The sequence below is a fragment of the Prionailurus viverrinus genome, chromosome D4 (assembly GCF_022837055.1).
Source record: "Prionailurus viverrinus isolate Anna chromosome D4, UM_Priviv_1.0, whole genome shotgun sequence".
Lineage (NCBI taxonomy): Eukaryota > Metazoa > Chordata > Mammalia > Carnivora > Felidae > Prionailurus > Prionailurus viverrinus.
Window position 1 is genome coordinate 15545964 of NC_062573.1, and position 15280 is coordinate 15561243.

A 15280-nucleotide genomic window follows, 5' to 3' on the forward strand; every position below is an offset into this window, starting at 1 on the left:
ATGGCCCCTGATTCACAAGACCTCTCCAGTTGTCATGTCAGTACTACTTGGCTCTACCCACTTGGCCATAGTTTATTAATCCAGTCATTCCCACCCCAAGTTAGGCCAGTCAGAAACTCTCTTCTTAAAATGTTTCATTCAGACAGTTAAGATGTGTACTATTGTCTATTTCAGGTCTCTCTGTCTTCCAAGTCCAGCTTCTGATCTTGCTACTTATGATACCAGACCCAAGGCTGCTTTGCAGTCCTTCCTAAGGAAAATCCATTTAATCCATTTAACAAAACATTAATGATCAATGTAGATTTTGCTAAATATTTACTAGGAAAGACACAGGAGTGGGTTTTCATCACATACCAATATACAAACGAATCAATAAGCCCCCAGTCCCAGTTGGGCTGAGCCACCTCAAAAGGCCTCATCAGCTCTATGTTTCTCCGCATGGGTCTGAGTCCTGGCGGGATTTTCAAATATTTGTTTCATAGTTGAAAGTCAGTTCTCCAGATCTGTACTCCCACCCAAGCTCTTGCTCAAAGGCCTTGGTGATCAAGAAATTCGGGTGCTCAAGAGGAGGAGCTAGGATCCAGGGTTGCCCTTGTCTATATCCTTGTATTATGGGGCTCTGGAGGTATGCTGCTTCCCCTTGTTGGCTGGGATAGCTGGACCTTCTGACTTATGAAGGGTCTTTAACCTCATGGCAGCCTACCAGCAGCTCCCTGGTGGGTGTGAACACATGTTGCATTTGAAAGCTGAATGTCATGGGTGCCCTAGAACAGACTCAAGGCATGTGTTGTCTTATCTCATCCCTCACTGAGCAGTGAAACCCTTCTCCCTACACTACGAATGTATCAAGTACTGCATTTTGCAAAGTACTTCCATATACGCTACCTGATTTGCTCTAAAAATTCTCGGATACGTGTGCTGATTATCTCCAGTTTACAGAAAAGACAAAATCGGAAATTATACAACTAAAACAGAAAAGATGGGACTAGAGGAGAAATTGAACTGATTAGTCTGGTGCAAAGTTGTTTAGCTTTTTCCCCATGGAACATTTATGATCCTCTCTCCCACCCTCACCCCTACCCCCATTTGCTTTCTCCTGTAACAAAGTCTTTAGTTCTGTGTTTTCCAGGTCAAACATTGGGCTCTATGCCCTTTAGTCTCCACATTCTCCCAGCTTATTTTTCAGTTAGGCTTTCTTACAAGGCTAACAGGGGGGCTGTGGTTCAGCTTGAAGGTCAACACTACTTGAAAGGAATGGGCATTTTGCCCTGAGGTTTGCTACATAACTTGAACTTTTTTTACATTGTTAGAGAAAAGGATTGAGAAGTCTTGCCAAGCCTTAAGGGCCAATCATCTTTTTGTAAGATTTCACTGCTTCAGGGCTGTTGAAGCGAGAAGTGAAGTCTTGGGGTGTGGTGGGGTGCCATGAGTGGCAGGGAGGTTGGCAGAAGTGAGAACTGTGTATTCCATTGGGATCTTCCTATTCAATTAGCACACAGAAATGTATGGTATTTGCTGATGAGTTCTAGATCTTCATGCCGCTAAATAAATCCTTTTAAAACTCAGGATAAATCTCATTATTTATGTTGCCTTAGTATTATTTTTAAATAACTAGATAACCCAAAGAAACAGCTCTTGGATTTACTTCTCTGTTCTGTCTAGTTTTGTTTCCTAATTAATTGGTGTCCACTTTTTTCTTTATTATTTTGATCTTCTTAATCCCTTTAGAGTAGATTTATTTAAATCTCTGTCATTAAGTGTTAACATGTGATTGTTATTCTTTGGCAAAAGAAAGAAAGCATTATTAAATGGAAGCATCTCATTCATTTTTGTAAATAGTTTACCATAGTATTTTATTTTTAAAGTTTACTTATTTATTTTGAGAGAGAGCATGCACATGAATGGGGGAGGGGCAGAGAGAGGGGGAGAGAGAGAGAGAATCCCAAGCAGGCTCTGTCTGTGTTGTCAGTACAGAGCCCAAAGCAGGGCTGGAACTCACGCACCATGAGATCATGATCTGAGCCAAAATCAAGAGTTGGACGCTTAACATACCGAGCCACCCAGGTGCCCCTGCAATAGTATTTTAATGTTGGGCAGCACAGAAGTCTTTTCTAGTTTCAGTTGGTAGATATTAAAAATCAAGATGAGATTTGGTGAAACTTGACAGTAATTTTTATGTCTGGGATTGCAAAAATGCATAAATCATCCTCATCTCATCTCTCTGTACTTCTCCTTAGAGAGCTTCTCCTATAGCTTTATATAAGAAACACGAATCTAATGGGAATCAAGGCACCTCTGTATTAATAGCTGAGCCCGTTCATAATAATGTTCATCCAGGGGCACCTGGGTTGCTCAGTCATTTGAGCATTCAACTCCTGATTTTGGCTCGGGTCATGATCTCGCACTTTGAGCCGTATATTGGGCTTTGGGCTGATGGTGTGGAGCTTGCTTGGGATCCAATCTCTCTGCCCCTCCCCCACCTCTCTCTCTCTCTCTCTCTTTCTCTCTCTTCTCTCTTTCACAAAATAAATATATAAACTTTAAATGTTTATTTAAAAAAATAATATTCAGAAGCTCTGGAGAAGTTAGAGGAGCACAGAACTCAGGGGGTCAAGCCCAACAGAGACCCTGCTCTAAATCCTAGGAGCAAATACTCAGGCATCATGCTATGAGAACTGACTGGGCTCTAAGAGGTATCCTGTGGTCCCTAGTGGGGCATTAGCAGTCAGTCCCCAGGCACACAGAACTGGAAAAAGACAAGGAAGTAAGCAGAGCTCTAAAGCCACCTGACTTGGGGAAGAGTGTGAGGAGGGAGGTGGGGGGGGGGGGCGCAAAGAAGCATGCAGTGTGGGGACAAGAACTAGAAGTTCATCCCTTTATAGTAGAGGTTTTATTTTTGTGTTGTGGTCTTGTTATGAATGTCTACTTAATGCTCTGCAGTCAGAGAGTGTGGTCTGAAAAAGTTCTACGTTTCAGAACTTAATGAGGTTTTCTTGCTGGGCTGTTTCTCTGCAAATTTTTCTTATACCTTTAAACAGAAACTAGTTTATACATCTTTGATGGATCTACAAATTCAAGCTTATATGTATTATTCAACATTTTTATAAATTTATTTATTGCCCATTTGATCAGTGATAGACTAATAGGAACATATTGCTACAGTCATGTATTTAGAAGATGAGAGCATGACAAGTTTTACTATTTCTTCCCTGCATCTTTTACCTTTTATTCATAAAATGATTCTTTGTCTCACTGAAGGTTTAACCCATGAATTCCACTTTTCTGCTATTAATATTGCCAGGCTTTTATGTGTTTTGCTTGGTATATCTTTACCCACATTTTAGTTTAAACTTTTGAGTGTTTTGCATTAACTATGTCTTAATCTGAAACTTTGGTGTTACTTCTGTCACCTTGTTTTCTATTTTTTGTGTGTTTGTGTTTCAATTTTTTTCTTCCTTTCCCTCCTGCCCTGCTTTGTTGCTTTCCCTCCACTTCACTAACTTAAAATACACCTCAGTAATTTTTAGTGCAACCCTTACCACAATCCAGTTTTAGAATTTTCTCATCATTCCCCTTTTCTGTAAAATTCACCCAAGTGAAATCATAGACTATGTAGTCTTTTGTCTCTTGCTTCCCCTCCCCTGCCCCCCCCGCCCCCGCCCTTAGCATCATGTGTTTGAAGTATATTGTGTATGTCATTTCATGTATCATTATTTTGTTCCTGTAATTGACAAATAGTATTCCAGTATGTGGAAACACCACATTTTGCTGTTCCATTCACCAGTTGGTTGACCAGTTTTTGGCTATTGTGAATAATGCCACTGTGAGTATTCTCGTACAGTTATTTGTGTGGACATATTTTCATTTCTTTTGGGTAGATTCTCAGAAGTGGAATCTATGATAAGTTTTATGGAAAGGTTCTGCCTGACTTTATTTTTTGCTTATGAAAACACAATGAGATCAATAGATCATTTTTATCAGACACAACCGGTCTTCCTATTTCTCTCCATTCCTTTTTTTTTTCCACATTGAAAAAGATATCCTTTATGTAATTGAATATATCCATATAAAGTTGTTGCTTTAATTCAGACCCTTTGGAATGTGGGACCCCGGTGTTTTTAGTTTTAATGTGTTTTAACTGAGATATAATTCATATAACATAAAAATCATCATTTTAAAGTATACACAGTTCTGTGGGTTTTGGTACATTCACTATATTGTGCAACCATCACCACTAATTCCAGAATATTTCCATCATCCCAGAAAAAGACCCATACCTATTAGCAGTCAGTCCTAATTCCTCCCTCCCCCTGTCCCCTGAAAACCGCACTAATCTACTCTCTATTCCTTATAGATTTGCTTATTCTGGAAATTTCATAAATAGGGAATCATACAATATGTGGCCTCTTGTGTCTGGCTTCTTTCACTTAGCGTAGCATGTTTGACCTTTTAAGAAATTGTGTATGCCAATTTACATTCCAATCGAGGGTTCCAGTCCCTTTGGATAGTGTTTTCATTATTGCAGTTCTTTCTATTCCTGTGAAATTGAAACAGAAGAGATGTGCCTGATTCAGCAGTAAACACTCCCCTCTGACTTGTGTCAGCATGAACAATGGGGTGGGAGAAGGAGACTTAGCTTAATCCCATGTGGATGGCAATTTTGTTTTGGGCCTTTTACTGAGAAGGGAACAGTCCGGTCTCATTTCCTTCTGGTGCTTCCTTGGGGCTTCAGGAAAGTCTTTCTAGTTCTTCCCACATTCCAGGTCTGGACTGAAGTGAGGAAAGAAACAGCACACTGGCTGATTTAGGAAATTTACAAAGTCACTGTGAAATGGCATCACTCTCCCAGATGACTCTCTTTCTTTTCTTTTTTTCTTTTCTCTTGGAAGGAGTGAACGGTGCTTTCCAACTGAGCTTACAAGAGTAATCTTTGTGATTTATTTGATTATATGAGTTAGTCTGAAAAGAGAAAACTTACAATTCTGATAACTGCCGCTCATCCCTGCTCCATGGCTGTCCTAGAGCCAGTTCTGTGGTTTGTGTTGTGGGAGAATTGAGGCAGCACGGTGTTCCAGGAAGAATTCTGAGTCTAGCAGCCAGGTTTTGGGGCTAGCTCTGTCAGGCACCTTGGGAAGTCACTTCACTCAATGTCATTGCTACTGTGTTTAGTTATGACAGGTGTTAGAAGAACAAATATAATACAGCAGAAAGAGAAAGGTTTGCTAAAGGAAAACAAACAAACAAATGAAAATTGTGCCAAAATTTATTTCTTGAGTCTTCTATTTTGGGCCTTCGAGCAATTAGTAAAGACAAGTTGGATGGGTTTCCTTACAAGTTGAAAGAACAAATATCTCAATGCAAAAATATAGTGACAATGTCCTATAGTGACATAAGTGGGTTTTCCAAAAATTCATATCACCCTTTTAGCTGTTTTGTCTATCATATCTTGGAGGTGTCTTTCTTGGGGACAGTCCAGATCCTGTTTAAATCACTGTTTCCCTTTCTTACTTATTCTGTAGGTTTGGGTAGAAAGAGCAGTTTGAGATTATGCTCAATAACCCAGTGCAAATAACAACATATGGGATGAAATATTCAAAAGGCTACTTTCTCAGGGAAAAACATTGGGATTGGAAGGAGGTTAGGCCACCTCCAATAACTGCATTTTAAATTCAAATCAACTCCCATGAATTTAAGTACATTTATAATGCATTTTTAAAGTTCTTTTTGTTTTGTTTTATTTTTTTGAGAGAGCAAGAGAGCAAGCGGGGAGGGGGCAGAGGGAGAGAGAGAGAGAATCTGTTTTTTTAATGTTTATTTATTTTTGAGAGAGAGAGACAGACAGAGTGCAAACTGGGGAGGGGCAGAGAGGGAGGGAGACACAGAATCCAAAGCAGGCTCCAGGCTCTGAGCTGTCAGCACAGAGCTCGACTTGAGGCTTGAACTCACAAACCACGAGATCACGACCTAAGCCTAAGTCCAATGCTTAACCAACTGAGCCACCCAGGTGCCCCAAGTGAATCTTTTCTTAATTTTTAAAATGTTTTTATTTATTTTCGAGGGGGGTGGAGAGAGAGTGCATGAATGGGGGAGGGAAAGAAAACCAGGGAGACAGAAGATCCGAAGCGGACTCCATGCTGACAGCTAAGAGCCCTGTGTGGGGCTCAAACTCACAAACCATGAGATAGTGACCTGAACCAAAGTTGGATACTTAACCAAGCATCCGAACCACTGAGCCACTTAGGTGCCCCCCCTGCCTTTTTTATGTGAGATAGATGATAGATAGATGATAGATACATAGATAGATAGATGTAGATCTGAAGGAAATACCTTTTACTGAAAATCACTTGTGAATACATTGTCTATGTTTGATGAAGAGAAATGGAAGAGAAGAGAGGAGTGAAATGATGGTAGAAACAAATCCTTTACATTATCAAACCATTGTCCTATACATCTTCTTTTAGTAAATCCTTGTGGTCCCACATAGAAAATATATCTCTTCTCCAGGTGTCTCCACCTCCTTTCCCAAGAGTACGGATATGAGGCTCTGCCCCAAATACCCCACCCACACTTTTTCCCCCCTAGGACTAACTCCTATTTGAGAAGTTAAGGGTTTGGTGGTAGGTGATAACATTTCTAGACCTTTCAAGGGTCAAGAGAGTAGGCCTGATTATTGGGTGGTTTATCCTCTTTCTCACACTAGCCTTTTCTCTCCCACCACCTTCAGGCAGCTGATCAACATGGGCAGGCAGGCAGAATGTTCCAAGTCAGCATCAATATGTATTGTATAATCGAAGAGCTGTCTTTGACATACAGGCAAGGCTGTCCAATATTGGCATGGAACTTAGGCTGGTTTCATGACATCAATCTCTTGACACACTCTCTTGACTCTCAGATTAATTTTTATTTCCCCAGTTTCTGGGCTGTACAGTTTCAGAGCTGGCCTCCTGCTTATATCTGTCTAGATTAAGTAGCTGTTCATAAAAGCAGTCGTTATTCAAGTGGCTAGTCTTTCCCCTTCCCCACCATCCTGTATCAGGTCCCAGATGTCTGGTATGAAAGAAGAAACAGGTGCCATCTCAATCTAGACTGTGGGATCAGAGTACATCATTTCAGTTCCTTTCTGGTTTCCTGAGACAGGCTTCTCCATGCTACTACTACCAAACACACCTCAACTTTTGCATGGCTAGCTATGAGATCTCATTATGGATGCAGTGAATCTTGAGATGGTAATTGTGCCTATAAGCAATGCAGAGTGGTTACTCTAGCTCCTAAAGTCTTAGAAAAATATCTCTTTCAAAACTGAGCAGTGGTCTCTATAGCTTTGCTAGGAAGTTTTTTTTCCTAACCCACAACCTTGCTGCATGTCCTCTGATGGTGAAAAATCATGAATGTGTCAATTTTTTATGGTATTGAGTTCCCTTTGCCTTGTAGCTGGCTCTTGGAGAGCCCATAAAAGAATCCCTTTACCAAGCTATTTGAATGACATATCGTAGCCAAGCGGAGATAAATAAAGGACCCAAGAATTGGAAAATCATGGCAACACTGAAAATCACCTACTATATATAATAAAGGTAAACTTAGTTCCAAAGGGACCAGAAAAGCCAAAGATTATTCTTGCAATTGATTGTATAGTTAAACATGTATGACAATAACCTGAATATAAAATCTGTACTTGGCCCTATTTTACTTTTTTTATGTTATGGTTGGTCTTCTTTGTTAAACTGTAAGCTTTGTGAGGGAAGAGATTGTTCCTTTTCTTTACCATTGTGTCATCTGTGTCTTTTGCATACTAGGTTGTCAATAACCAATATTGAACAGTAGGGAAAAAAGTGGTCTAGTCAAAATTTTAAAACTTTTTCACCATGCAAAGAAATAAAGATAAGAATTAGAAATTAGGAACATTGACATATTTTCTAAAACACTATCAAAGGCCTGTCATAAAGCTTTGAGCTAAGTATTAGAAGATAGAAAACAAAGAAAAAAAGGAAGCATAAGAAAAAATGCAAAACCTAAAATTCAAGACAAAAGGCCAAATTTATCAGTCATGACAATAAATGTAAATGGGTAAAATTATCCTATTAAAAGACAAAGATGTTTGTAATAATTTTTAAAAGTTCTATTTATTTATACTTAATATCACATAAATACATTTTATTTGTGTAAAACAAGCTATTCAAAAAAGAGCCACTATTATAGGGGGCGCCTGGGTGACTCAGTTGGTTAAGCGACCCACTCTTAGTTTTGGCTCAGGTCATGATGTCACAGTTCATGAATTTGAGCCCCATGTGGGGCTTTGTGCTGACATCATAGAGTCTGCTTGGGATTCTCTCTCACTCCTCTCTCTCTTCCCCTCCCCTGCTTACACTCTCATCTCTCTCAAAATAAATAAATAAACTTGAAAAAAAAGAAAAATACATAAAGAGCTACTGTTATAAAATCAGAAGCCATGGACACAGTCAAAGAGTGCTGGAGGTATTGAAGTTTTAGTCTTTATGAATAACCAGTGATTTAAGTTACATCCAAAAATAACAGAGGAGGCAAGATTGAAAGTGTGAGTATAGAAAGGTGTCATAGTGAAACATTTTTGGAAACAGTACCTTCACCTCTAAGCACTTTTCAGGTGATAGCTATTTTATAGGCACCAGAAATTCACAATCAAAACTAAATTTCCCAAAAGACACAGATGAAACATTAACACAAATATGAAAACAATTTTATGTAAAGTTAAAAACCTATTTTTAAATGCTCCTAAATATGTAGAGCTATAGATTAATCCATCACACCATTTGAGTTGAGAGTGGAAGTAGAAGTAGAGGTAGGGTCATGAATGGACTTGCATACTATGTTAGATTGTTCCTAAAGGCAATGGGAGCTATGTAAAAGTTTTAAGTATAGGAAAAAACATAATTAAATTTGCCTTTCAAAAAGATCATGCTATCAGTCATACAGAGAATAAAAGAGATCTAGAAGTACCATGGAAGCCAGTTAGGAAGCTAAGACAAGAGTCCAAAACAAAAAAAATGGTGGCCTGCATAAGGTGATGATAGTGGTAAGGGAGAGAGGTAAATGCATTTGAGAAGCAGTTAGAATGCAGAGCAGATAAGATCTAGCAATTGATTGTGTGGGTAAACATGGTAGATTGTACTCCCAAAAATGGTTGCAATAATATTTCCCATCCATATCAAGAGATGGAGCCTTTCTCCACCCTCTTAACTCTGGGTGTGCCCTGAGACTATTCTGACCAATAGAATGCAGAAGATGTAACATTGTCACTTCCAGGTGTAGTGCCCAACTAGCCTCGTATCTTCCACTTCCTATCTCTTAGAACCTCTGGGTAAGAAATATGACTACCCAGGGGTGCCTGGGTGGCTCAGTCGGTTGAGCGTCTGACTTCGGCTCAGGTCATGATCTCACAGCTCGTGAGTTCGAGCCCCACATCGGGCGCTGTGTTGACAGCTCAGAGCCTGGAGTCTGCTTCAGTATGTGTCCCTCTCTCTCTCTGCCCCTCCCTTGCTCATGCTCTGTCTTTCTCTCTCTCAAGAATAAATAAAACATTAAAAATTAAAAAAAAAGAAAGAAATATGACTACCCAGAGAATAGGCTGTGAGAAGCCCAAGGCATTGGAGAAACCCTGGAGAATGATCAATCAAGGAGTACTGAGATGTCACACAATGTGAGTGAAGAAGACATCTTGAAAATAGAACCTCCACTCCCAAGATGCTCTAGCTGATAGAACGTAGATCGGAGATGAACTGCTGATCCAAGCCCTTCCTGAATTCTGACCCATAAAATTATGATTAAAAATAATAGGCTGTTTCCAGCCACTATGCTTTGGGAGTAATTTTTTATGCAGCAATGGATGACAAGAACAGCAGGGGAGAGGGGAGAATGTAATAGGAATGCCAAGTTTATGGTGGTGCCTTTCCCTGAGCTAGAAGATGGTTGGGAAGATGATACATTCACCTGAGTGTAATCCATCAATGAGAAACCTTGTGGAGTTTCCAGTAGGTATAGAAGTAGTTGGTACAGTGGCTAGATTAAGACAAGAACAATACAGAATCCCCAGGAAACCAACATTTAAGGGAGAGGAAAAGAAAGAGCTTGTTAAGAAGGTCTTGAAGGAGAGGCCAGACCTCAGAAGAGTGTGGAGATTCAGAAACCAAAGGCAGAAAAGAGTCTTAAAAAAGAGAGAAAGATGAGTCTTTGGGGCGCCTGGGTGGCTCAGTCGGTTGAGTGTCTGACTTTGGCTCAGGTCATGATCTCGTGGTCTGTGAGTTCGAGCCCTGCGTCGGGTTCTGTGCTGACAGCTCAGATCCTGGAGCCTGTTTTGGATTCTGTGTGTCCCTCTCTCTCTGCCCCTCCCCTGCTCATGCTCGCTCGCTCGCTCGCGCTCTCTCTCTCTCTCTCTCTCTCTCTCTCTGTCAAAAATAGCTAAACATTAAAAAAAAATTTTTTTTAAAGAAAGAAAGATGAATAAAGTCACCTTAAGATTGAAGAGAACTCAAATCTTATATGGATGCCAAAGTGCCCACTGGACTAGTGACTGCAGGATGGGTTTTAGGCAAAGTGATGGGAGAGAAAAGCAGAGTGAAGTTCATTAAGGAATGGATGGGAAGTGAGGACATGAAGACAGGGAATGCAGACAATATTTAACATCAGTTTGACTATAGAAGAGAAGGAACGGGGCACCTGGGTGGCTCAGTTCATTAAGCATCTGACTCTTGGTTTCAGCTCTCTGTCTCAGCTCAGGTCATGATCTCACAATTGGTCAGATCAAGCCTTGCATCTGGCTCTGTGCTGGCAGTGTGGAGCCTGCTTGAGAATCTCTCTCTCCCTCTCTTTCTGCCCACCCCCCTGCTCGTGTGCAGGAATGCTCGCTTGCTTGCTTTCTCTTTCTTTCTCTTTTTCTCAAATAAATATTTTTTTAAAAGAGAGAAGGAAAAGATAGATATATCTTGAGGAAGGTGGGTTGATTGAATGATGGGCTTCCCCCCCCCCTTAAGATGAGGAAGACAATCTTTTTTTTCTGTACTTACCATAATATATTATATTTTGGGGACCCGTGCTATATATTTTTTTATTTTTATTTTTTATTTTTTAAAATTTACATGCAAATTAATTAGCATATAGTGCAACAATGATTTCAGGAGTAGATTCCTTAATACCCCTTACCCATTTAGCCCATCCCCCCTCCTACAACCCCTCCAGCAACCCTCAGTTTGTTCCCCATATTTATGAGTCTCCTATGCTTTGTCCCCCTCCCTGTTTTTATGTTATTTTTGTTTCCCTTCCCTTATGTTCATCTGTTTTCTCTCTTAAAGTCCTCATATGAGTGAAGTCATATGATTTTTGTCTTTCTCTGACTGACTAATTTCACTTTGCATAATACCCTCCAGTTCCATCCACGTAGTTGCAAATGGCAAGATTTCATTCTTTTTGATTGCCAAGTAATACTCCATTGTGTGTGTGTGTGTGTGTGTGTGTGTGTGTGTGTGTGTGTGTATACACCACATCTTCTTTATCCATTCATCCATTGAGGGACATTTGGGCTCTTTCCATACTTTGGCTATTGTTGAGAGTGCTGCTATAAACATGGGGGTGCATGTGTCCCTTCGAAACAGGACACCTGTACCCTTGGGTAAATGCCTAGCAGTGCAATTGCTGGGTCATAGGGTAGTTCTAGTTTTAATTTTTTGAGGAACCTCCATACTGTTTTCCAGAGAGGCTGCACCAGCTTGCATTCCCACCAGCAGTGTAAAAGAGATCCTCTCTTTCCACATCCTTGCCAACATCTGTTGTTCCTTGAGTTGTTGATATTAGCCACTCTGACAGGGGTGAGGTGGTATCTCATTGTGGTTTTGATTTGTATTTCCCTGATGATGAGTGATGTTGAGCATTTTTTCATGTGTTGGTTGGCCATCTGGATGTCTTCTTTGGAGAAGTGTCTATTCATGTCTTTTGCCCATTTCTTCACTGGATTATTTGTTTTTTGGGTGTTGAATTGGTAAGTTCTTCAAAATTCTAGATTTTGAATACTAACCCTTTATCTGATATGTCATTTGCAAATATCTTCTCCCATTCTGTCAGTTGCCTTTTAGTTTTGCTAATTGTTTCCTTTGCTGTGCAGAAGCTTTTTATTTTGATGAGGTCCCAATAGTTCATTTTTGCTTTTGTTTCCCTTGCCTCCGGAGACCTGCAGGCAAGATCAAAGAGGTTTTTGCCTGCTTTCTCCTCGAGGATTTTGATGACTTCCTGTCCTACATTGAGGTCTTTCATCCAGTTTGAGTTTCTTTTTGTGTATGGTGTAAGAAAGTGGTCCAGGTTCATTCTTCTGCATGTCACTGTCCAGTTTTCCCAGCACCATTTGCTGAAGAGACTGTTTTTATTCCATTGGATGTTCTTCCCTGCTTTGTCAAAGATTAGTTGGCCATACGTTTGTGGGTCCATTTCTGGGTTCTCTATTCTGTTCCATTGATCTGAGTGTCTGTTCTTGTGCCAGTACCATACTGTCTTGGTGATTAGAGCTTTGTAGTCTAGCTTTAAGTCTGGGATTGTGACGCCTCCTGCTTTGATTTTCTTTTTGAAGATCGCTTTGGCTATTGGGGGTGTTTTCCGGTTCCATGAAAATTTTAGGATTATTTGTTCTAGCTCTGTGAAGAATGCTGGTGTTACTTTGATAGGGATTGCATTGAATATGTAGACTGCTTTGGGTAGTATTGACATTTTAACAATATTTGTTCTTCCTATCCAGGAGCATGGAATCTTTTTCCATTTTTTTCTGTCTTCTTCAATTTCTTTCATAAGCTTTCTCTAGTCTTCAGTGTATAGATTTTTCACCTCTTTGGTTAGATTTATTCCTAGGTATTTTATGTTTTTTTGTGCAACTGTAAATGGGATTGATTCCTTGATTTCTCTTTCTGTCACTTCATTGTTGGTGTATAGGAGACAACTTTTTTTTCTTTAAGAAAATGATACTTGTAGCAGTTTTGGCTGCTATTATTCAATTGTCTTCTGGCTGCTTATGTTGCTGTGAGAGATAATAGTGTCTCCAAGCCCTAAGCCTTTCCTGAGTGGGAATCATCTTGCTCCTTCTTGGCCTTCCCTTACAGGCTCCCCACTTTTCTCCTATCTTCTAACTCTTCTATCTGCTTTCCATTAAAAAAAAAATAGTTCTGACATCTAACTCTACTATTATTTCCTTACAATTCTCTTTGTTGGTTTATGGCTTTTGAAAAAATATTCCATTTACTGTCATTTTTGTGGGTTTTCAATGCAGAGAGGTAAGTGTGTGTCCAATTTGCCTTGTTTAATTGGAATCCCTTACTCATGAAACACTAATAACACCGCTTTTGGCCAGATAGGCAACAATCATATATTCTCCAAAGCAAAAATCTTTAGGTCATATTGTCTAATGGCAACGGAAAAGGAAAGGCAAAAATAGGGGTGACAGGACTTAACTGGGGCCCGGAAACAAGGTGCAGTGAGTTTTGTGTGAACCAGGAGCTCCTTTTCCTCATAGTCATTTGTTACCGGCAGCTGCCAAATGGCAACTGTCAAATGTGGGCACAGCTCGTGGCAATGAGGAAGTAGGCCTGAGCCAGATGTCCCTTCCTTCATGGTCATGTATTGGTCCCCTCTGTGAACTACACGGAACTTTGTGGTGGGCGGAAAGATGTCATGAGGTGGCCTTACTTTCCCTTCTCTAGTGGTATAACCACTTCATCATGCTGCGTTATCTCAAGAATGCAGTTGCTCTTGGATGGTGAGGGACCCTTGCCTAGCTGACATGGTGTTAGTTCGTGCCCTCATTTTTTTAGTAATAATACAGGTTTCTTAAACCTTGTCACAGGATTTCCCTGCTGTGACTTTTGTTCCAGTAGGCAGTGGCTCCCATTCTCTAGGGTGGATCTAGACAGTGACCAGACTTACAGTTCCTCCCTGGCATGGACAGAGTGTGCTCACCTCAGCCCCACGCAACCCATCTTTCTGGTGTATCTTCTGGCAGCCTCCTCATGACTGTCCACCTCACCAATTCAACCCATACTTCTCCATTCTGCCATGGAAAGTGAATTATTCTCCCTGAATACAGCCTCTTACCTTTCTTAGGATTAAATCCCAAATATATGGACAGTCAATGTATTTCAACAATTAACACCTATTAGGGGGCGCCTTGGTGGCTCAGTCAGTTGAGCATCCAGCTTTGGCTCAGGTCATTATCTTGTGGTTCATGGGTTTGAGCCCCATATCGGGCTCTGTTCTGACAGCTCAGAGCCTGGAGCCTGCTTCAGATTCTGTGTTTCCCTCTCTCTCTGCCCCTCCCCCACTCGGGCTCTGTCTCTCTGTCTCTGTCTCTCTCTCTCTCTCTCTCTCTCAAAAATAAACATTAAAAATTTTTTTAAAAACCCAAAACATTTATTGAGCTCTTCCAGTGTGTCAAACACTGCCCTAAGCACTCTGTGAGGAGTGACCCATTTCATCCTAACAATACTGAATCAGTCATGTTTCACTGATTCTATGGATTTGTTTTCACATTTTAACATCTCTAAAGATGAATTGCGTCCTATAACAAATAGAACATTTGGTTTAATAACATTTTCTTCTTTCTCAGTGGTACATAAAATAGGGCTGTATTGGGGCACCTGCGTGGCTCAGTTGGTTAAGCCTCCGACTTTGGCTCAGGTCATGATCTCATGGTTTGTGAGTTTGAGCCCCACGTTGGGCTCTGTGCTGACAGCTCAGAGCCTGGAGCCTGCTTCAGATCTTGTGTTTCCCTCTCTCTCTGTTCCTCCCCCACTCAGGCTCTGTCTCGGTCTCTGTCTCTCTCAAAAATAAATAAACATTAAATTTTTTTTTTAAATAGTGCTGTATTTACTTTAATGATGTCTTAGATTTGATTCAAAAAGCTCAAAATGTGCTACCCTGTGAACTTCAGTCTGGGTACCACTATGTTAGAAAAGGTCTGATGTCCCATGTATATTTTAAGGCCTCAGCAGGAATAGTATTTACTCTAATACTGTGTCCCTGCTTTGTCCTTCTGATGAAGAACACTGGGCTTTTCCTTTGGTGAGGGGCAAACCTCCTTTGGCTATTTGCTATCAACAGCTCTTGGAGGTTTGGGCAGTTAACTTTACAGGTGGCATAATAGAAAAAGGAAGAGAAGATTCTTAAGAAGGTTTGTTTATAAACTTCAAAGCCCATCCTTTTGGCAGTCTTAACTTTTAAAGGCTTTATCCCACATAACCTCATTGGAAATTATAAATTAAGTCCCTTCTAATACAGT

At 40.4% G+C, this 15280-nt stretch overlaps 1 protein-coding gene across 10 annotated transcripts in view; it reads left to right on the plus strand.

Annotated features, from left to right (window-relative positions):
• SUSD1 (sushi domain containing 1) overlaps nt 1–15280 on the plus strand; it is a 276094-nt gene that overhangs the window by 184011 nt on the left and 76803 nt on the right. The gene's annotated exons all lie outside the window — the stretch shown is intronic.